The sequence below is a fragment of the Puma concolor genome, chromosome A2 (assembly GCF_028749965.1).
Source record: "Puma concolor isolate L17-30 chromosome A2, mPumCon1.1.hap2, whole genome shotgun sequence".
NCBI lineage: Eukaryota > Metazoa > Chordata > Mammalia > Carnivora > Felidae > Puma > Puma concolor.
Genome location: NC_141668.1, coordinates 50,177,214 through 50,201,488, shown reverse-complemented (window position 1 = coordinate 50,201,488; position 24,275 = coordinate 50,177,214). Strand labels below are relative to the sequence as shown.

General features: G+C 44.7%; 1 protein-coding gene and 1 non-coding gene across 2 annotated transcripts in view; both read right to left on the bottom strand.

The window, feature by feature from the left end:
* The window catches only part of JAZF1 (JAZF zinc finger 1), a 344,125-nt gene that overhangs the window by 268,357 nt on the left and 51,493 nt on the right, over positions 1 to 24,275 (bottom strand). The gene's annotated exons all lie outside the window — the stretch shown is intronic.
* Positions 10,862 to 10,966, bottom strand: LOC147583167 (U6 spliceosomal RNA). The gene has a single exon (XR_015248636.1). It is a non-coding gene; the product is annotated as a U6 spliceosomal RNA (small nuclear RNA).

The window sequence follows — 24,275 nt, the reverse complement described above, 5'->3', positions numbered from 1 at the left end:
CCTGAATCTCCCCGTCTTACAGGCGTGCTTTTTCATTTGTCCCTCAAACACCGACCAAACCACAAACCTCCCTCCCAGGAGAGTAAGTTTCCAGCTCCTACTGAGGGAAGTCTCTTGAGGCATTTCTCCTCATGTGCCGAGTTCTGCAACCAGTCTCTCGAAGCGCTTCTGTGTATCTGAAAAGGCACCTGCATACTACGCCAAGGTTAAACCGTAGCGGGGCTGAGCCGCGTCACCTGCAGAGAATGCGAGCAAGAAGAGCGTTCATCTTTGTGTCAGGTGACCCGGGGTGAAAGAAGAGGGCTGTGGTGGCCTGAGGGTGTTCTTGCCACCCAGAGTCACGGAGCTTCTCACTCCAGATCGATGAGGAACCTCAACTGGGGAGGTGTTTCATGGCGTATGGCATGAAGCAGCCAGGATTCCAGGGATCCAAAGCTCGACTAGCTTCTCAAGCCCAAAACTACAGGGTAGGAGTCGATTCCTACACCAGGGCAGACCAGCAGAAACAAGATGAGACAGAAGATTAAGTAAAACACGGGCAACCCAAGGAGGAGGAATAACGGACAACGAATGCCCTCAGGGGTTACAGCATCATGGGAGCAGAAGGCCACTCTTCAGTGGTTCCAAGAAAAGAATACAAAGTCGCCATTCCCAGCCCAGGACACACATCTCTCAGTTTGCTGGCAGACGGTGCATACAAAGCTCCACTCTCCAGACCGAAGCAGAACTGAAACAATATCATAGGGATGATCTATTGAATGAGCAGCGGCCTGCAAATTAAAACGGGGAGACGTACGATCAAAGGCTTTTATGCCACATCTTCCGCGAGCACATCTCACTTCACTGAGCTAGGTAAACACCTCCTCTATAGGGGTTAGACAATGCCCTCCCCGGGGCTGCAGGGCTTCACTTGGGTGGGATGCAAGGACTCCTTTCTTCAGGGGACAGGCTTTTTCCGAAGCCAGAAGGATAGTTAACCTGAGACTACATCTCAATTCTGCAACTGGTTCTCTGCACCATCTTAATCGTGCCCGTTCACTAATTCAACAAATATTTACTCAGCACTTACCCTGTGCCAGGCACTGTGTTCTCAGCACTGCTTTTTCCTAGTGGACACAGTCATACCGGGCCCAGTTCATTTCTTGGTTGGGTTAACTTTCCAACCTCTCTTCATGTTTACCTTTCCAGCGATGCCAAACACATTCAGTTTCCAAGGTCACCAGCATCCTACTTTCAAACTAGGAGCCTCCCCCATGATGCTCCTTTTTTTACATTTTGGTGGCAAGAGAGCCCACGCCCTTGGTTTCTGAGCTCATCTCTCTCTAGATAATCAAACCAGCTCACGCTCCTTGCCGTCCCTCGTTCCTGCCAGTTCTCTCTGTCCCTCTACCATTCGCCTACTCAGTATCTCATTGGTCTGATCATCCCATGAGATGCCTTGATCGGGAATGCCTTATCCCTTTCCTTTTTCAGGCAAATCTGGAAATCCTGCCTTTCCTACATGATCCATCTGGTAATAAACTAAGCACCTTCTCTAGGTGTATCAATTGCTCTCCATGAAAGAGCGTCTGCAAGGGACACTTTATAAAGCGCTTCCAACTACGTCATGTCAATCAACCCTCAACGACACTGTTGAAACAGCGATTACCTAACTCACTTCGCACACAAGGAAACCAAGGTGTGCACAAATTAACCAACGTGTCCTAGAGGATACAGCAAGCAAGCAGCTGACGTGGGACCCAAACCCTGTCGATCGGCTGCTACATCAGAACCTTTTCCATTCATTATTCAGCCTGCCAAACCCTGCTCGGGAAGCAGCCATGTGAAACAGGTAGGATGGACAGTACTTCCCTTGCCCCATCTGCGGATGGCCAAACTGGGCCAGAAAGAAGGAAGAATGGGCGAAGCCAAAAGAGACAGGGATCTGAGGCCTGGGATCTGAAATAGCCTAAGTGAATTTACGAGTAGGATCCAACGAGGTGTCGTCCAGCAAGAGCCTCCGGTGAAACTAAATCACAAAGCAGAGCAGGTCCTTCTTAAGGAACACTTGCTCACCACACACCTTAATTAGGAAAAAGGCAAACACCCATTTGGCTCCTGAAGAGTTAGCATTTAAAAAGCACGATCGAGGGGCGCCTGGGTGGCTCAGTCGGTTGGGCGTCCGACTTCAGCTCAGGTCACGATCTCGCGGTCCGTGAGTTCAAGCCCCGCGTCGGGCTCTGGGCTGATGGCTCAGAGTCTGGAGCCTGCTTCCGATTCTGTGTTTCCCTCTTTCTCTGCCCCTCCCCCGTTCATGCTCTGTCTCTCTCTGTCTCAAAAATAAATAAACTTAAAAAATAAATAAATAAATAAATAAGTAAGTAAATAAATAAATAGCTAGCACGATCGAGAGAAAACCACAATCAACGACAACCAACTACAATTAGAGAGCTTAAGAGAAAACCCAGAGAGCAAGGATTCCAGGATTCTCCAAGAAGGTGCAGTCCCATTACCGAGTCGAGAAAGGGATGTACTTTTGCCCCGATGTCCTGGAAGAGTACGATGCCTGGTCCCAGAGTTGGCCAGACGGCTACCTGAGCTCATACCCTTCACCCAGGAGCCTGGCCGGGCACGGCCTTTCAGATCCACTCCAAATCTGTCTCCTGTTGGTTCTTGTGAAGGGGTCAGTAGCAAAGACACTTGGAAATACATTTTTTAAAGAAGTAGAGTAGGGGGAACGCTTGAGCTCTATCTGACAAGACGTACAACCACCCTCACGTTGCCTGCAGCTTCCCGGAGGCCCTCCTGGAACAGACGACTACACCTGGCGGAGGAAAGGAGGGGACCAATGGTCACTCTCTCGGCCTGTTTCGTGTTTGGTAACGATCCAGGAATCCAAACAGTCACAGATAAAGGAATATCCTCTTACTCCTCTATTTAGCTAAGTACTGCTAATTCAATGAAATTCAGTAATAATTTCTTTCAAATCCACTGCTATAAGCCTGCCTGCACCCTTGCCAACTCCGATTCCAGGCAAAGAAGTTAACACACAGAAAATACTCATTTGCTTCCGTGTGTTCAGCCTCTGACTACTGGAGGTATTTCCCTTCAGTGTTTTGTTTGTTTGTTTGTTTCATTTATTCATTCATTCATTCATTCATTCATTCATTCATTCATTCATTCAGCTTTTTACTGACGTGGAACGTAGACAGGATTATCCTTAGATGGAACACAGGCTTTGCGATTAAATGTAAAACTAGGACTCTATAAAATATCATTCGTCCTTCTATATGACGGCTATAGATATGTCTTTGACTGAGTCACAGCACTTCTTTGAGGAGGTTCCTTATTAGTAAAAGAGGGATAAGAGAATCTACCCCACCCACCTTTTAAAGTGCTTTTCTGAAAGCCAAGTCAAACGATGAATCTGAAAGTGCTTTCTAAATATTTTCAGCCTGGACACCTGTGGATCAGAAAACCTAAGAGCAAAAAATGTATTTACCCTCCAGAGACTTCCAGAGCACAGACTGTATCTGTGCATGTTATGAGCATGTGCACGTGTGTTATCGGCAAGGGTCCTGGTAGTGGCTTTGTGCCCTCCACTATTATCATTACCAAGTACCACTGTATCTCTGCAAGCATCCAAAGTCAAGGTTGAGGGGCGCCTGGGCGGCTCGGTCAGTTAGGCATCCGACTTCAGCTAACGTCATGACCTTGCAGTTTGTGAGTTCGAGCCGGCCGCGCATTGGGCTCTCTGCTGTCCTTGTAGAGCCCCCTTCGGATCCTCTGTTTCCCCCAAAACTCTCTGCCCCTCCCCTGCTTGTGCTTTCTCTCTCTCAAAAATAAACCAACATTAGGGGCGCCCGGGTGGCTCGGTCAGTTGAGCATCCGACTTCAGCTCAAGTCATGATCTCACAGTTCGTGGGTTCGAGCCCTGCGTCGGGCTCTGTGCTGCTGACAGCTCGGAGCCTGGAGCCTGCTTCGGATTCTGTGTCTCCTCTCTCTCCTCCCCTCCCCCGCTCGCACTTTGTCTCTCTCTCTCTCTCTCTCAAAAATAAAAAAACATTAAAAATTTTCTTAAATAAATAAACATTAAAAACAAATTCAAGGTAGAAACAAGTTGGGTAGCACCGCCTATCTGACCCTGAATCATATGGAAATTACGGCGCTAGAACATCTAATTCTCAATCATTCCAATTCCAGAGCCCTTTTTTTCACTTTGCTCTTGTTCCAAAGGCTTGATTGGTGGACAAGATACTTAAAACGTCCCGCACTTATGGTTCTGTGATCATAAGGTATCATCCCTCCACCCAGCTGGTGGCAGAATAGTGTCTGGCCAAGAGGATTTAAAACAAGTACCACTAGGAAAGACCTGCAAGAAACCTTAGGGGCCTCCAAGTGGACAACTGACAGGAACCAAAAGCTAGTGACAGAGAAGTCAATGACCCAACAATCGAGGGCAGTTTTAGGAGTTTCATCCAATGAAGCAAAACTTGGACCAAAAAGCTCATTATTCAAACCAGATGCTGTTTTTGTAATATTCATTTCAATGATGAACGGTTTCAATTTTATTTTGAATATGTAATAGAAAGCAGGCAGATCATTACAATAAAGCCGCACTTGAAATTTGCAAAGTTGGTCTGAAAAAGAACTGAATGTAGAAAACCTGTTTTCAAAAGTTTATTGCCAAGAGCATTTTTTTTCTTTTGTAATCATGTGACAAAAGAAATGCAATCGTGGGTTGAAGCAAGACCAGTTATGCACAGCAATGAAATTACCCTTTAATGATAATCAGCCCCAAATCTTGATTACTGCCAGCTCGAATTAATCTGGTCATAAGGCATACAAAGTACTGCGTTCATCTATCTCAAACAAGCACGAAGGATGGGCCCCTCGAGTTGAGCAGCCAGATAAGACAGGGAAGCAGGGAAAGGGAGGAGAGAAGGCCAATCACCTCGAGTGGCAAACAAAGAGCAGAATGTTCATAGAAATGTTTACTGGGGCACCTGGGTGGCTCAGTCGGTTAAGTGTCTGACTTCGGTTCCGGTCACGATCTCATGGTGCGTGAGTCTGAGCCCCGCGTCTGGGGCTGTGCTGACAGCTCAGAGCCTGAAGCCTGCTTCGGATTCTGTGTCTCCCTTTCTCTCTGCCCCTCCCCTGCTCATGCTCTCTCTCTCTGTTTCTCAATAATAAACATTTAAAAAAATATTTTCTAAGTGCAAGTTACTTTTTAGAAGAAGTCTGACAATGATCTTCCTCTTCAAGATTATTCTTTGTCCTGTCCAAAGAATGATGAGGAACAGATCTCATCTCCAGGAAACAAGTGAGCATCCGTAGCCAGGTGAATCCAGGGAGAAGGTGAGAGCAGACTGTGGGGAGCGGAGCCCAGAAAGAAGACTCTGGCCTTGGGCTGTAATCCCAAAAGCAAAGGGGAACAACTCTCCTGCGTGGGGCTGTTCAGAGGTGACAGAGCTTGCTGTAGTTTCTGGGTTCAATCCAGTACCCAGAGTACAATCCAGTGAGATGCTACCGTAAGAACAATGCAGCCTGACCACCAGCGGCCCGCGTCTGTTGGCTTGCGGAGACTGAGCTGGAACACGTTAGACATGGAGAAGATCAACGCCTTCATTTCACAAACAAGCAGACTCGGGCCCAAGGACATAGAGCGAACTCATGTGGGACCAACTAACGGCCAAGTCCGTTCTCCAACCCACGCCTCCTTTGTGGGACTCCCTACGCACCTGCTCAATCCCCGAGATGACGAGGAGGCCCTAAAGAGCAGTCACTAAGGACCGCTATTGTGGAGCGATCACTGCATTCCGGCACGGTGATGGACAGACACGCTCCTCTTCTGCCCGGAGCGTGCTCATCTGGTGATTCAACACCAGACAGGTGCAAAAGATCTATATTCATACTGGAGTTATAAACCCTATTTATCAAAACCCACTCTGGGCCAGACCCCACGTTGAGCACCAGCGTTCATTTGCCTCTTGTAAGGCTCACAACCCAGGAAGTGTTGATAAACTCATTTTACTGAAAAGGCAGCCAAAGCAGGTGACGTAATTTGCTGACGCTCACACCGCTAGGTAAGTGACAATCCTGGGATCAGACATGTTCTTCTAGCCTCTTGAAGGCACTGTGCTTTCTCCTATCCGAACAGCCCTCAACGTTTGGCACAAGAAAGAACTCCTCATTCAACTGATTCATGAGAGCTGCACAAGAATCATTATGCAAGAAGGAGACAGCTTTGGGGCGTGCAGGTGGCTCAGTCATGGCTCAGTCAGTTAAGTATCCGACTCTTGATTTCAGCTCAGGTCATGATCTCAGTTTCGTGTGTTCAAGCCCCGTATAGGGCTCTGCACTGACCGTGTGGAGCCTGCTTGGAATTCTCTCTCTCTCTCTCTCTCTCTCTCTCTCTCTCTCTCTCTGCCCTTATCCAGTTCGCACTCTGTCTCTCTCAAAAAAAAAAAAAAAACAAACTTCAAAAACATTACACACACACAAAAATAAAGTAACAGATTCTGAACAATGATAAGGGAACTTTTAAAATTGGGATGTAAGCATGAGTCTTTTACTTAGCTAAGGAGAGAAGTTTCTTGCAAAATCCTACTCTTTCCTTTTAAAAACTCTTTGCTTCACAGATCCCTAGCTATTTATCACTCTTCTCTTCTCTTTCAAGCAAAAGCTCAAGTCCCCACAAGCAGAACAGAAGGACAACGAAAATCTTAACCAGCAGCACTGACTTTGCACAGAAACAGTCACCAAAGTCAAGAGCCCGTGGACAAGACCATGGAGGACTTCATTCTCCCAGCTCGCAGCCTTCTTGTGGCTGGCCGGGCTCCACACGTGCTTTCACCTTCGGGCAACCACCTGCCACCTTTACCTTCTGGAAACATGGGCACGCGGCCATGCTAGAGATTCCTGCTCTCTGACTGAACACGAACACCTCTCAGCTTCCAGTCTGAACACAACCCTGAAGACCAGCCTCACTACGGGTTTGGTGCTGCTGATGTCTCTGCAATGTGTAATCTTCTGCCTATAGGGAGGCTGGCCTGTTTAATAAAGCTAGAAGATTCCAAAGAGGCCTATTCTTTTTTTTTTTTCTTTTTTAGAGAAGGTCTTTTTTTATTTAAAAAAAATTTTTTTAACATTTATTTATTTTTGAGAGAGAGACAAAGCATGAATGGAGCAGTGGGGGGCAGAGAGAGAGAAGAAGACACAGAATCCCAAGCAGGCTACAGGCTCTAAGCTGTCAGCACAGAGCCCAAGGCGGGGCTTGAACTCACAAACAGCAAGATCATGACCCGAGCCAAAGTCGACTGAGCCACCCAGGGGGGCCAAATTTTGTTTAATGTTGATTTATTTTTGAGAGAGACACAGTGTAAGTAGGGGAGGGGCAGAGACAGAGAGGGATGCACAGAATCTGAAGCAGGCTCCAGGCTCCTACCTGTCAGCACAGGGCCCGACGCAGGGCTCGAACTCACGAACCGCGAGATCATGACCTGAGCCAAAGCCGGATGCTAACCGGCTGAGCCACCCTGGCGCCCCTGAACCTACACAGACCAGACGAGAAGCACCAGCCAGGCAGATGGGGCACGGTGTGCTCTCGACAAAACGCAACCAACCTCATTTTCCTAGAGACGTTTTGAAGTTTATTTCCTGGCAGTTTCAGGTTCTGGGAATACAAAGATGATGAGAGCTCCGTCCTTGAGGAGCTCACAGTCTGGTGAGGGAGACAATACCTTGAAAAGATTAATGGCAGTTATCAGGTGATAAGTGGAGAACACAGAGGACACCAAGTGCTATAAGCAAACGGGACAGAGGGACTAGGGGGACTTCATCAAAGAAGGGCCACATGAACTAGCTTTTCAAAATGAGTAGGGAATTTTCAGGGCAACGAAATGGAGGTTCAGGAACACTGCAAGCCGAGAGGACAGGGTGTTCAAAGACTCACATTTATGAAGGCGCCTGCAGCCCGAGGAGTGAAGAGAAGCAGTGTTTGTATGGGAGGGGAGGCGGGGAGCTGGTAAAGGAAGCATCTCAGAGACTATTACAAAGGGTCTCTATAGGCATCTTGGAGTCAGTGAGGGTTTTAAGGCATATTCAGTTGTGGTTTTGTTTTTTAAGAAAGTAATTCTGACAGAAATGCCAGTGTAGACAGGGGTTTACACTAGTGCTGTGCAATATGTATATATTATATATATATTATATTTAACATATATGATATATAATATATATATAATATATATATTAATAATATTATATATATGTATATATATATATATATATAAAATGTGAGCCACAGAGCCAAGCCACATATATAATTTTAAATTTTTTAGTAGCCACATTTAAGGTAAGAAAAAAACAAGTGAAACTAATTCAATGATATATTTTAACAACCCAATCCCAACTATTATCATTCGACATGCAGACACTATATTTTTTTTAATTATTAATGAGATAGTTACGTTCTTTTTTTTTTCTTGTCTTCTAAATCTGGCACACTCGGCCGCACATCTGAATTTGGAGAAGCCACATTTCAAGTGCTCAGAAGCCAGATGTGGCCCGAGGTGACTATAATGGACAGCACAGCTCTAGATAAACCAAATACAAGACCCACTTAGGAGGCTGCAACCGAGAGTCCAGACAAGGGATGATAAAGGTCTGGGCAGATATTTCAGTCCCTGGACATATGCTAAGCTGCCATTGGAGTGCCATTTTGCAAATCTGTAGCTTCCTTTTTGTTTTGAATCGGCTGTAATTCACATGCTTCACAAATAAAAACGGTATAGCCGTGTGTCGAACAAACAGCACGGCTCCCAACCTTTTTCTGTCCACCCACCCCTCCCCACCCCACCCCCACCCCCCATTAAAGGTAAACATTTCTACTGAACTTTATATGTATTCAGATGTACCTTCGGGGAAAAATTACCAGAGCCAAATTGCTGGGTCAAAGGGTAATTGCATTTGTAATCTTGAGAGATATTGCCAAACCGGCCTTCATAAGGGTTGTGCTATTTTGTAATCTCACAAGAACTACAGTGACAATTTTTCCACATCTGGTCAACGGTATAGAATCATCACACTTGAGAATTTTTGCCAGTCTGATGAAGTGAAAAGTAATACTCCAGCATGATTTAAATGTGCATTTCTCTTATTACGTTAGAGTTTAAAGATCTTTTCTTTGGTATAAAGACAATCTGGATTTCATGTTCTGTGAACATGTCCTTTGCCCATTTTTCTACTGGTCTGCCAGTCATTTTCTTATTCATTTGTAGGAGCTCTTTATGTAGAGATTAACCCTTTGCCCATTACAAATACTTTTTCCCCTGATTGTCATTTGTCTTTTGAATTTACTTTTTGTGGCTTTTACCAGGTAAAATGTTTTATCCAAATTTACCAGTCTTTTTCATTTATGGTTTCTGAATTTTAAGTCACAGTTAAAAAGGCCTTCTTTGTTATAAAGGAATTTACCCATGTTTTTTTTTTTTCCAGTCCTTTTAAGATTTTAAGCAGATATGAATATATACTCATGTTTTGAAATGTTTGTTACAAATCATTTTTCACTTGTTCCAACGGAGGTAGACCGGACATCACGTTTTGAAATGTTTGTTACAAATCATTTTTCATTTGTTCCAACGGAGGTAGACCCGACATTTTAGAACTGCCTCCCTGATTTCTCCCTCCTTTCTTTGTCATAATTCTTCTGAATATCAGTGATCATCATACAAAATGAACTAACCAAGGTAGAGTTTATTTGAATGATATGAGATATAGAACCAACCTTATCTTTCTCCAGACACCTACCCACTTGGCCCAATGCCATACTAAATATTTATTTCATCATTATCCTATTGGAAGCATAATTTTTAAACACTTTTCTATTTGTGTAGACAGCAACCTGGACTTTTATAAACTCATGGTTCTAATTCTTTAGTCTAGACACTACAGAGGTAAAGACAATTTATGCTATTCAGTTCATTTATGGGAACTGCCAAGTTTCATGAAACTGCATTCATACAGCACCGTCCTTCCTCCCACATAGTCATCAATATCTTTTCAGCAGATGCTTGCCTTGAAGAGATACACAGATGCAAACTGCCATTGAGAAGTTTACCATTTAAAGGTGTGAAGTTATTTTTCACAAATAATTTGCTTAAAAGGCAAGCAGTATACCACAATGAAAGTTTAGCAAAATTCTGTGCCTCTTGATCTTAGGGTTGTGAGTTCAAGCCCCACGTTGGGTGTAAAGCTTAGTAAAAAAATAAAGGAAAAGAAAAGAAAAGAAAAGAAAAGAAAAGAAAAGAAAAGAAAAGAAAAGAAAAGAAAAGAAAGGAAAGGAAATCATCAGATTTTGGGGGCGCCTGGCTGGCTCAGTTGGCAGAGCATGAGAATCTTGATCTCAGAGTTTTAAGTTTGATCCCTATAGGGGTGCCTGGGTGGCTCAGTCAGTTAGGCAACCAACTTCAGCTCAGGTCATGATCTCACAGTTCGTGGGTTCAAGCCCCGCGTCAGACTCCGTGCTGACAGCTCAGAGCCTGGAGCCTGCTTCGGATTCTGTGTCTCCTTCTCTCTCTGCCCTTCCCCCTCTTGCACTCTGTCTCTCTCTCAAAGATAAACGTTAAAAAAAAAAAATAAGTTTGACGCCTACAACGCGCATAGAGCTTACTTTAAAAAAAATCTTTAAAAAAAAAAAAGGTTGGCAAAACTCTTATCAATCACAGAATTCTGGTCAAATTCATCTTATATGATCACCAGTGTGCCATTCAAAAGATTTATGAAAAGGAAAGGAGAGAAGAAACAGGCCGTTCAGAAAATACCTGGTCCACCTCAGGTAGAAAAGTGAAAAGTGGTATTTTTTTCAGTTTTCAAAAAGGTACATACAAATATGGAATGTTCCGTGAACTGGTTTGTCATCTTTACACGGGGCCACATCATCACCTCTGTAATGTTCCAATTTTAGTTTGTGTGTTGCCAAAACGAACAGAAGAAATAATATTCTTTGACAAGGGCTTAACATTCCCAATTATTTCTAGTCAAACGCTGCCAGTAAACTGGAATTTTTAAGGTAAAAACGAGAAAGGTATAGTATTCTATGGTAAATGCCCTTCTACTCCAACATTGATTCATATCGTGCGTATCAGCACCTTGTAATATCCAATCAGTGCATACTGCACATATTTCCCTATGGCTTGAGGTTGTAAGATTAGTTATTACGGTTAGTTTCGAAAAGATTTACACACACGCACGCACACACACACACAGAGTTATAAGCAGCGTATCCTTCAAAACTAGCAAGGGGATCAGTTCTAACAGGGGATGCTGGATGCTCACGTATGAGATATGAATCAGAAAGCTTTACACGGGATAAGAGTACCAGAAAGATAACACAGCCAAAGGATCCTATACAGGAAATAAAGGAGATGCCGGGGAAGTGGCTCAGGAGAATCCTATGGAGTAAGAGCTCTCCCAGGCAGGAACGAAGCATAGCTTCTAAGACGTCTGTGATGTTTCTAAAACAAACAGCTGGGGTGGAAGCCCAGAGCCCTGCGAACACAGATGCTGAGGCTGCACGCACGCTACTTCTGGGGTGGCCTCCCTGTCTCCCACGCCCCCCTCCCCTCAAGCTGCTGCCTCCCACATCAGCCTGCAGACGCCCCATCTCTGGCCCTGAGATGAGTCTCGACCTCTAAATTTGCAAATGCCTAATGAAGGCAATTCTAAGTATCAAAAACTTACCACTAATGCCCACGGCCCCTCCCCTCCAACAGACAAAGCCGTATCTTGTTTCTCCATTGTAAAAAATATTTTTTGGATGTTTATTCATTTTTGAGAGAGAGACAGAGCATGAGTGGGGGAGGGGCAGAGAGAGAGGGAGACGCAGAATCCGAAGCAGGCTCCAGGCTCTGAGCTGTCAGCACAGAGCCCGACGCGGGGCTCAAAGGGCTCGAACGCACCAACCGGGAGATCGTGACCTGAGCCAAAGTCGGACGCTTAACCAACTGAGCCACCCAGGTGCCCCTACTTCTGTGTTCTCTTAACTCATTCCCTTCTTTCCTCACTCCCCCCTTCACAAACGATTCTGCAAACAGTTGCCAGATACCTTTCCTAAATGGTACCCAAACTTCCAGTGTTCCCCATTACTTACACGACAGCCTGAAATCATGTCAGTGATCAGTTCATTCATTCAACAAAGATTTGCTGAGCCCCCCTGTTGGCCAGGCACTGTTTTAGGCATTTGGGAACATGGTTGAACAACAAAACTCCTACTTAATCGTATTTTTTTCCAGCCCTTCACTCTACCTGTCTCCTAGATAATGATAAACATTACCTATAAATAAATCTACACTAGAATATTCTAGTATGGGTATATATTCAATGATATCTTAAAAAACCAGGAGTGAGCAAGACAGATGCAGTCTTTTCTGCATGTCCCACTCTGGCCTCCTCTCAGCTTTCCACTCTGAAAATGCCTTCTCCTTTCCTCACCCTCTAAACCCTGCCCACCCTGAAATGCTCAGTGCAAACCCTCCAGCTTCCCTAAAGATTTTCCTGGGCACCTATGCCCCCAGCAGGGGCCATCAGTCCTTCTTGTCACATCCCTTATCTCGTAAAGTACGTCTGGAGTGTGTGTGTGTGTGTGTATGTGTGTGTCTGTGTGTGTGTGTGTGTGTGTGTGTGTGTGTGTGTGTGTCTGTTTCTGTGTGTGTGTGTGTGTTTTCTTTTCATGGTTTCATGAAACTCGCTAATTAGAACAGAGATCTCTGAAGACCAGATACTTGTTCTCTCCTGTGTACTTTCTAGAATTCCATAATCACAGAACATTACTGCCAGAGGAAATATCTGACACCGGTTCATCAAACCCAACTTGCTACTTGAGAAAGCTGAGGCATAGGGAGGCTGAGTGCAGTAACAAGCGCTTAAAAAAAAAAAAAAAAGAATAAATATTAATCGCCGGTGGTCAGGCATCCTTTTCTTTGTCCCTGGGGGTGGAGGGAGATGTCTGAATTCCCGGATGTATGAAGTTCTTCCTTCTTGGAATCCATGCACATGCTCCCAAGCTGTCTGACAATTTGCTGAGAGCTACTGCCCGGCTGAGGCCTAACTAACCTGGAAAAACCTGGTGGATTTGCCTGGTGCTACACGGTTGCCCTCTTTCTAACTTTCTTTAAAAATTTTTTTTTAACGTTTATTTATTTCTGATACAGAGAGAGAGACAGAGCATGAGCAGAGGAGGGGCAGAGAGAGAGGGAGACACAGAAACTGAAACAGGCTCCAGGCTCTGAGCTGTCGGCACAGAGCCCGACGCGGGGCTCGAACTCACGGACCGCAAGATCATGACCTGAGCCGAAGTCGGACGCTTAACCGACTGAGCCACCCAGGTGCCCCTCTAAGTTTCTACTGCCCGCAGGTTGCTGGAGATCTCAGTGATGCTAAATAATGAAACCTAAAGCCCACAGATTGTCCAGATTCTGCATTGCTCTCCCCTCTCCACCCTCAAGAAATCCAGGGCTTCCTTTATCCTGCCATATCAGTGTTTTACCTTCCACGCTGGCCAGAGAGCTGCCCCTGCTGGGAGCCAGAAAGCTTTCTGAAGGAGGCAGCTGCCAAGGACAGGAGCACGCAGGTAGGGGTTAATGGATACATAATTAAAAGTACCTACAAGTGCAAAATCAGAATAGCCCTGTGAGAAGTATAATTTGGAACAGGCCAGTGGAGACCAGATGTCATCTACAAAGCAAGGAGGTGTGGCATGATATACAAATGACAAGGTGTTTTTTTTTTAATTTTTTTAATGTTTATTTTTGAGGCAGAGAGAGCATGAGCAGGGGAGGGGCAGAGAGAGAGAGAGAGAGAGAGAGAATCCAAAGCAAGCTCCAGGCTCTAAGCTGTCAGCACAGAGCCCGACACGGGGCTCGAACCCATGAATCGCAAGATCATGACCTGAGCTGAAGTCGGACGCTTAACTGACTGAGCCACCCAGGCGCTCCTAGAAATGCCAAGATTTTTAATATGAGCTCCATTTCTATTTCCCTATCTCCATGTGATTTCCTCCCTACTAGTCACAAGAAATTCAAAGAGGCACATGTGGTCTTCTCATCCCACTCCACGTACCTACTAAAATGGCAATGGGTGCTCAGTAATGTGTCCTAAATCTCCTAAAAGTGAAGGGCCAGTTTATCCTTTGCTTGAGCTGAAAAAAGTCAAATTTAACAAAAGTACAGTCATGCACATGTGGTCAATGTAGATAAGAGTGGCTCACGTTTGTATGTTTCTCTGGGGGGCCAAGAAGAACTGATAATACTTAATTGGCCACAGATTATGAAGCCCACGTTCATCAAATTAGACTGGAGGTAATTGCCCTTCAGATGTTGTTTTAGGCAGCTGTTCTGTTATTCACAAGCAAATCTGTGCCCTCAATTTATAATAATCTCTCGATGTCATGGTCTTTGGCATAGCTGAATCCCACAACCTCGGAAGCCATCAATAGTTCCCAAACCTGCAAGAATGGTTTGGTGGGAAGAAAATCTTGGTTTTTAAGATGAAAGAATATTCCTTACATTTATGAAAACCTTTGAAATATACAGACTTCCTACCTAACACCAGCTAGCAAATAGCCTTGCTTGTTTCTATCTAAGCAAATGAACTGTTAAAAGCAGGAAAAAAAAAAAAAAACATATCATAAGCTTCAAAATTTTCCGATTGTAGCTTCTTTGGGGAAAGAAACAAAGATTTATTCCCGAGTCCAGACCAAATGACATCACCCTGCCAGAGACACAGCGGCTGCCCCAGGGGCGGTCTCTAACGTGCCCCCTCCCGTCTCCACCCCTGCAGCTTTCCCTCCCACTCCTCCCTTGCAGACAGGACATCTTCCATCCAGTTTGGACTGCCCACCGGTGTCTGGAGCAAGCTCTGCCACTCAGCTTATGTGATAATCTGAACCTCGCTTACCCAAACCAGGCCACCATGACCCAGGTCGAACTAACAATAACTCCTGACCCAGACCGCGGACTGGAACTCTTCCCGGTCTTCCCTGCCTTGAGCGGGGACTGATTCAGGCAACCGGGGTGATGCTGGGCCAGCGAGCAGTATTTCAGGAGGCCTCCCAGGTCTTGCAGAGGAGGAGGGGACAGAGCCTGGGGGCCCGACATGTCAGGGCAGCTGGCCTTCTATTAGCCACAGACCTGAGCAGATGAAACGCTAACGTATCCAAGGTCATGTCAACCCTGGCGCACCACCCACCACCCCCTCACCCACTCAATAACACAGCATTCGTGTGTTCATTCCTTCCTTCCTTCTCTATTTAACGAGTCCCTGTATAAATGTAGGCAGATACATCTCAAAATTGCAAATCTAGTAAAATTCTAGTTAGCATGAACCCACTGAAGTAGGAACTTCCATTAACTGGAACGATGGGGTTCCTTCATATAAGTGACATTCAAGCCACACTGAACATACCAAGTTACTGATATTCTCTATCTAAAATTACCTCTCCCTTTTCTCTACCAGAAGAACTCAACTATATTTATACTGAAAAGATACAGATGTCATTTCCCTAGGAAGCCTTTTCCAACTCCTCCAGTCTTCTTAGAGGGCTTTCCAACTACATCTCCCACCACACCTTCCTTTACTCTCTCCTCAAACTACACTACCCTTTTCTCACCTCCTGCCTTCCATGTTAAGTTCCTTTCTGCCTCAGGGCCTTTGCATATGCAGTCTACTGTGTCAAAATGTTCCTGCTCATATTCCAACTCATGACTGACCCCAGCACCACAGCCCCTACTGCTCCCCACCCCTCATATCTCAGTTGAACCAGGAAAGCCATCCCTGAGCCCCACCATTCACCCTCATGGTCTCACATGCCTTTCCTTCCTCGGTTTATTGGAACTGTACTGTTAGAACTGCGATATTACTTGATTAAAGTCTATTTCCTCAGTAGACTATAAGCTCCATATGAGTAGGGACCATGACTATTTTCATTTAGCATTGTGACCAGTGACTAGCACAGTGGCACACAGTAGGCACAGTAAGTATTAGCTGAATGAACAAGTGACCTTCTCTGTAGTACTTGTGTCCCTGAATTCCAATTGCCCCGTTTGAGTATTAGTCCCAACCTGGCCACTGCCAGCCACCCCAGAACCAAATCCTTTTCTACAATGTCTTTAAATGGACATTTATCCAGGGAAATGAACATTTATCCCTATCACCTACACCTTATATGTCCACATCTAGGAACAATGGGGGCTAAAAACCAGGATCTTCAGACCCCAAGGTTGATGATCCTCGTGTATACTAAGGTCATGAAAAACGGGCCTTAGAATATAGCCGGGAGCACCTGGGTGGCTCAGCTGGTTAAGTGTCCGACTTTGCCTCAAGTCATCATCTCAAGGTTCATGAGTTTGAGCCCCACATCGGGCTCTGTGCTGTTAGTGTGGAGCCTGCTTAGGATTCTCTCTCTCCCCGTCCCCTGCTTGCACTCTCTCTCTCCCTCAAAATAAATAAATTTAAAAAAAGTTTTCTTAAAAAGAACATATACAAAAAGAGGGTGCCTGGCTGGCTCAGTCGGTAGAGCAGGCAACTCTTGAACTCAGGGTTGTGAGTTCAAGCCCCATGTTGGGTGTAGAGCTTACATTGGAATATATATATATATATATATATATATATATATGTATATATATATATATACATATATATACACACACACACACACACACACACACATATATATATAAATTCAGTTTATATATATATGTATATATATTCAGTTTATATATATTGTTTATATATGTATACATATATATTCAGTTTATATATGTATATATATTCAGCTTATATATATGTATATGTATATATACACGTATATATATGTGTGTGTATATATATGTGTATATATATATACACATATATATATGTGTGTGTGTGTATATATATATATATATATATACACACACACACATATATATACACATACACACACACACACACACACATATATATATATATATTCAGTTGATGTCCCGGCTGTATTGACCACTGAGTAGGACACAAACAGGGCAGCTGGAGACAGCAATGTACCATGTGTAGCTTCTCAGTTAAGGGCTAAGTTGTGTCCCATCTCGCCACAAAGTTGTATGCTGAAGTCCTTGCCCCCCAGTACCTCAGAAGAGTGACTGTATTCAGAGACAGGGCCTTTAAAGAGGTGATTGCATTAACTGAGGCCCTTAGGGTGGGCTGTAATCCCATGTGGCTGGAGTCCTTATCTCAGAAGAGGCAACTGGGACACAGATACACACAAGGGCAGAGCACGTGAAGACCCAGAAGGGAGGCAGCCTGCTGCAGGCCCAGGCGAGAGGCCTCCGAGGAAACCAGCCCTGCGACACCTCGATCTGGTACCTCCAGCCTGCAGGACCGTGAGGAAATAACTGACTGCTGTTGAAGCCACCCAGTCTGTGGCACTTTGTTATGGCGGCCAGAGTACCCAGCCCAGTGCTCCAGCAGAGTTCTTGACAGAAAGGAAAGGAATGTTTGCCAAGTACCCACTGCCCGCCCCACCCTTTGCAATCCAAGGTGCAAGGTCCCTGCTGCTGCTGTACCTCCTTCTTTATTTGACAAACGAGGACACTGAGGCAGAGTCACAGAGGCCGCCGAGCCATATTCTGACTCCAGGGCTATCTGCTTCCAAACTCCACATCCTGGTTTGCACTAGACCTTCAGAGCCAAAAGACCAAAGTAGAGTAGTAAATCGGGAAGCAGATTCTCATTTGCTTCGTTTAGCCCTTAGAAAACGGGCAAGATCACCATTTCAGCTAAGTTGGAGAGCCAGATGCATCTGTATGCATCACCCAAATAAAGCGATTCAAATACTGTGAAACAGATGTGAATAGGAACTAATTTTGCTTTTCAACGAGCATTCTGAACAGATCAATACTACAAAATGCTAAACAGCAAAATGTCATTACAATTTAAATACACCTGCCCAGCTGATTGGTTCAAAGAGGCACTTAACAGTAGCTAAGAATGTATTTTCCTCTTCCTAAGAGCGGGAGTCTATTATGTAAAATAAAGTCATGAAAATTTTAATTTCCCTGCATCAAGGACAGAACCTGGTGTAGCCCACAAACCAAGGAGAAACTGAAAGAAACAAAATGCAGCTGAATGCTTAATCAGCTGTCTGTCACTTTCTGAATAGTGACTAATATTCTAATTATTAGTCACCATACCGCGAAGGTGCAATTAGAAAACAGGGACGATTGCTCTAATTTTTTTTTGTTGTTGTTAACCCACAATTTGTGAGGCCTTCAGGAAAATATGATTTAAGTCCCTATCGTCTTATAAAGGAAAAGATGATTAACAGTTAACATTCAGTTCCCCCCACCCAGCATCTAAAAAAAAAAAAAACCTTTGAAGTTGTATTGACAGATATGACTAACAACTGTAATCACAGAAATAAATTTGGTAAAACGATAATTTATCTGTCACAATTTACTGAGAAAGAAAAAAAAAAATGCCGCACAAGCAGCCAAATTGTGAAGTTAAATGAAAGCCAAGATAGAACCCAGTTTTTAATGAAATGTAGAGCATTATTAATTGGTCTCCTAGCAACGGCCAGGCTAAAATTACTTAACATGTCTGCTCAATCATATGCAAATATGAGCGTTATCCCTTAAATGTTGATTATAGTTGGTCTTTTCAGATGCAAATCCAATGTGTAAAGTGAATGTAAATGTTGACAATGCTGATACCCCCAAAAAAAATACTGATTAACACCATTCTGGGTGCTCAGGAGAGTTGAGGATCTTCCCTTCCGAAGGGCTGCAGGGCTGGCTTGGGACACCATCTTCCCGCACCTGTACCTCACCGCTGCCCTCACACCAGCAGCAGCATCAGAGAGGACAAAGAAAAATGAAAAGGGGCAGGGCCTTGCTGACTGGCGCTGCAGTGAGTTCTCATAAAGCTAAATGACGGATGCACGATGTTTTTGGCTGACAGCTCAACTGCATGATGCAAGGGGCTTGCCCACCCAAGGCCAAGCTTGGTCTCAAGTGTCTCAAGTTTGGTTTGCACATAAAGCCAGACCTTGAGGGGACTCCATCAGGGCTCAGGTAGTCAAATTCCCTTCAGAACTGCCAAATGAGACACTCTTCAACTGTACTCGGGCCTTGTCCTGCTGTTCCAGAGCTGCTTGGGAACAGCCACGTTCCACTGGCAATACGTAGGGTGCTTTTAGGGGTCGAAAGTGTTTAGCCCAGTCATAGTCCCCGTCGGGCTCCAAAGCCACCTTAATAACACATCACTACTACTCCAAGCTAAAGCGATGTGCTTGCCACACTTAACACTTATTCATGCAACAAATATTTACTGCATAATTACAATTTGTCAGGCGATGATCTACGTGCTGGAGAGGCAGCAGTGAGTAAGAAAAAAATCCCTATCTTCACGTGTCTTAGCGGAGGGAAGAGACAAGTAAACCAAGAAACGTGTAAACAATAAAATTTCGGGTAGCGATTAAACAAACAAACAAAACAGGAGGAAAAAAAGTTAGCCCAAGGAGGAGAAGGGAAAGGGTGGGGTGGGGTGGACCACAGCACAGAAGGCCTCTCGCAGGGTGACTTCTGCATAGATGTAGAAGAAAAGAACCCAGGTCCAGGAGGGGAAAACAAGCCTGCACCCTGGGGCAGAAATGAGCTTGGAACACCCTGAACGCCAGCGTGGTTACTGACAAGGAACAGGAAGAGTGGCGGAGTGTGTGTGTGTGTGATGTGAAAAGTACAGCTCTGAGTTCCTAGACCACCTTCCCACAAGACTGCATCCCTAAGCCCCAGCCCTACAGTATTTCACGGATGCCACCTGAGGGCTATACTTCAGGACTAAAAGATAGAGCATAAGCATAGGCAGGAGGAAAGAGGAGGGAGTCTATTCCAACCATTTTTCATTTCACTTATTTATTTTGAGAGACAGCACAAGCAAGGGCATGGCAGAGAGAAAGAACCCCAGGTAGGCCCCCCAACTGTCAGCACAGAGCCCCATGCGGGGCTCAAACCCAAGACCCAGGAGACCGTGACCTGAGCCGAAGTCAGATGCTTAACTGACTGAGCCACCACCCGGGTGCCCCTGTTCCCCTGAACTCTAAAGGTACTTTCCTCTCTAGGTCAAGTCTCAGCCCTCTCCAGACCCCTGAGAAATCGAGGCGCCAATTGGAAAGTACAATCTTGAACGGTTCTCCCTTAGAGGAAGTGAGGTGGATTTCTTCTGGCCGAAGCCCTCTATGTGCAAGCCTCTGAAGGTTGGGGACTAGGCAAACAGTTTACTCCAGACCCTAAACCAAGACTCCAGGATATGCCAGACAACAGTCAGAAGCTCGGGACGTATATTCCACAAAGTCCTGATGCTTGCTTAGATGGAGAGTTGACAAAGATCACAGAGACAGTTCCATACTAAGTGTAGGATCCCCAGACCAACCTTATGAGTGTGGGGCCTAGGGCCGGACAGATTCTTCTTCGAACACATCACCCTTTGGCCTGAGTCTGTGAAGGCTTTAAGAGTTAGTATTAAATGCAAATGACCTTAAGGGAAACTTAGATGTAGTCCACCTGGGAGTGGGCGGGGGCTGAGTTTGGGGCACACAGACGCCCAGGTAAACGTGTGGAAGTGGGGTGGGGCTTAATCTGTCTGGCGGAGCACGGACCTGCTTTGGGAATGGTGACGACAGCCTGGCTTGCAGAGGGGCCACATGCTGGTCTGCGCGACACCACACTGCACCAGTCTTGCCTCGATTCATGTCAAACCTGAACGAGAAACATCACTAGTACTGCGTTCGGCCCGGAGTCTAAACAGAAAACAACAGCGCTAAGCAGTTTAGTGTCATCAAAGTGGAGCTAAATGACAAAGAGACAGAAACGTGGAGCCGGCCACTCAGTTAGACGAAGGACAGCCCTCTATATGCAGCATCATCACCTCACAGCTCAAGGAAGCATAGTAAGGTCTGAGTTACAGATCAAACACATTGTACGGGTGACTGTCGTCCTGGTCACCGAGATGTTCCTTTTAGGCCGCTGGTTCCCGAAGCAGCCTCCGCAGTTGGCCGGGCACTTGCCAGAAATGCAGAGTCACAGGCCTTGCCCCGTACTTACTAAATTAGCAATCTGGCAGTGAGCCCGGAAATCTGTTCTAACAAGCCCTCCAGGTGATTCCATGCCTGCAACATGCGAAAGGCAGTTTCTGAGCCCATTTCAGCAAGAAGGTATGTCTCTGAGTTTTATACTTAGCACCATCTTGCTATAAATTATTTCAACCAACAGGAAACCAAGGATAGCTGCCCTGCACCTTCGGCACGTGGCATGCAGTCAAAATAAACACACTAATTGTGTGAATTCCTGACACAGTGACTTTTTCCAAAGAATGCACCACTCGGAGCACAAGATGCTGATTTACTGATTTCTTAAGATAACCAATTTTTTCCGGCTGAGAGAGGAATGAAAAAAAAAAAAAAAAAAAGAGGGTTATTATTTAGGAAAGTCAAGTTTGGTGTAGCCTTTGGAGAGAAGCTTTGAGGATCACGGAGTTCTCGGATCGGACGCTTGTCTCCCTTCCCGGACCCGCTCCCTCACAGTCAGGCCTCCCCACCCTAACAGGAGCTCCCTGGGGGGACGAGGGTCTCCGATTCACTATGAACACTACAAAAGCCCTTGCTGAATGAGGACTCCCTCTCATCGTTATGTCTTAGAATATTAAACCTTCTAGCGTTCCCGGCAATAAAAGGGATGTCACGCAGCAAACGTTTATCAAAAACATAATGCAGGGGCGCCTGCGTGGCGCAGTCAGTTAAGCGTCCGACTTCAGCCAGGTCACGATCTGGCGGTCCGTGAGTTCGAGCCCCGCGTCGGGCTCTGGGCTGATGGCTCAGAGCCTGGAGCCTGTTTCCGATTCGGTGTCTCCCTCTCTCTCTGCCCCTCCCCCGTTCATGCTCTCTCTCTGTCCCAAAATAAATAAACGTTGAAAAAAAAAAAAAAAAGACAATCTAGAAGATATTTCAAATATAAGATAAATATACACGAGGAAACCTACAATCAGAAGGGTGCGTCTCGAGTTTCATTGTGCAACAGAATCACTTGTGATGCCCGATAAAATCGGAGGCTTCTGGGACCCACTACCAAACACCTTGATTTATGTGAGTTGGGGCCCAGGGTTCTGCCTGTTGACTAAGCATGCCCAGGTGATTTTGATGCAGGGATCTGTATTTAAATTACTGACATGGTAACGTCTCCCATTTTCAAGGGGTATTAATAAGGGGAATGCGAAAGGGATTTTTTTTTTAGGAAAATAAAGCAGTCCTACAACAAAAGGACTACAAGTTCCTTTCCTCTGTGTGTGTGTGCTAATGTCAGAAAACCGTAGTTGAGAAAAAGTTTGTACGAATCTTCCATTAATGCAACCTTTTAATAAGCAACTTTTTTTCTGATTACAAAAGTTACACATGTTCTTTGTAAAAAAAAATAAAAAAAGCAAAAGGGAGAAAGCAAAAATACCCACAACCCCACCTCTGAGATACCTTGGTACATTATATTCTTCCAGATAACTTGCTGGTTCTTTCTACACACACACAGACACACACACTTCTTGTGTGTGTGTGTCTCTCTTTTTCAAAAACTGGTGAAATCAGGAGCACCTGGGTGGCTCAGTTGGTTAAGCATCTGACTTCAGCTCAGGTCATGATCTCGTGGTCTGTGAGTTCGAGCCCCGCATTGGGCTCTGTGCTGACAGCTCAGAACCTGGAGCCTGTTTTAGATTCTGTGTCTCCCTCCCTTTCTTCCCCTTCCTCCCTCTCTCTCTCTCTCTCTCTCTCTCTTTCTCTCTCAAAAATAAATATTAAAATTTTTTTAAAAAGGGGGGTTGCGCCTGGGTGGCTCAGTCGGTTGAACATCAGACTTTGGCTCAGGTCATGATCTCATCATGGTTCACGAGTTCGAGCCCTGTATAGGGCCCTGCACTGACAGCTTAGAGCCTGGAGCCTACTTTAGATTCTGTGTCTCCCTCTCTCTCTGCCCCTCCCCTGTTCATACTCTCTCTCTCAAAAATAAACATTAAAAAAATTTTTTAAAAAGAATAGGGGTGCCTGGGTGGCTCAGTTGGTTAAGCATCTGACTTCAGCTCAGGTCATGATCTCGTGGTCTGTGAGTTCGAGCCCCACGTCGGGCTCTGTGCTGACAGCTCAGAACCTGGAGCCTGTTTCAGATTCTGTGTCTCCCTCTCTCTCTGACCCTCCCCCGTTCATGATCTCTCTCTGTCTGAAAAATAAATAAACGTTAAAAAAATAAAAATAAATAAATAAAAAACAGTGAAATCAGAGTTTATGTAGTTATTGTATTATGTTTTTTACATGTAACAACATTGTCAACATCTTTCTACCACTCCTTGATTCTCTTAGATATAAAATGACAGGATCTATAAATATTCTCTATTGGTTAAGAGTTTTTAAAAAAATCAAGATATTAAAAATCTGTCTATGTGACCAGTACATAAATATCCACAATGAACACATAAATACAAATATTTGTGTCATTTGTACAAGTATGCTAAAAATCTCATTATTGTTTTTATTTAAGTGAGTTAGCATTAATAGAGTTTATTAGTAATTTTTATTAGCTCCTTAGCTCATTTTAATGAATGTGTACACATTGCTTAAAGGCCTCTAGACATATATATGCAATATATTAACACAAGAAGTATTCACTTTAATGAAACTTATTAGACCAAGGTTTTTCTAATGAAATTCAAAGGGAGCCAAAAAGGCTCTACTGGAACAAAACTGAGATCCAAAAAATAAATAAATAAAACATTTTTAACTTGCCCGCAGAGTCATAAACTTTAATTCGATTCAACCCGGAAGCGGTCGAAACATAAATGGCATTTCACGGAATACACTCATCGTAACGTGAAAGGTAAATTCTTGCGTGTTTCTGGGATAACACACATGAAGTTCTAAGGTAGTATGCCAATGTTTCCCAGAGTCTAGTTTCTCTGAAACAGATCTAGCTCTCTGAAACAGTGCTTGCTCCCCATTTCTTAGCCTGCGAACATACCCCTCAATCTCTTGAACACAAGAGATCGGACAGAATGCAGAATCTATGTGTGTTAAGCCAAAGAACAGGGAATAATTTAACCTCTTACCATCTGGTCTGAGAACTGCTTTCCAACTGAATGAGATCCAAGGGTCCCTTACTATCTATGATCATGAAAAATCCAAGTGATATGTTCTTCATGGATAACTGTTCTCTGAGAGTGATGGGCATGGTCCC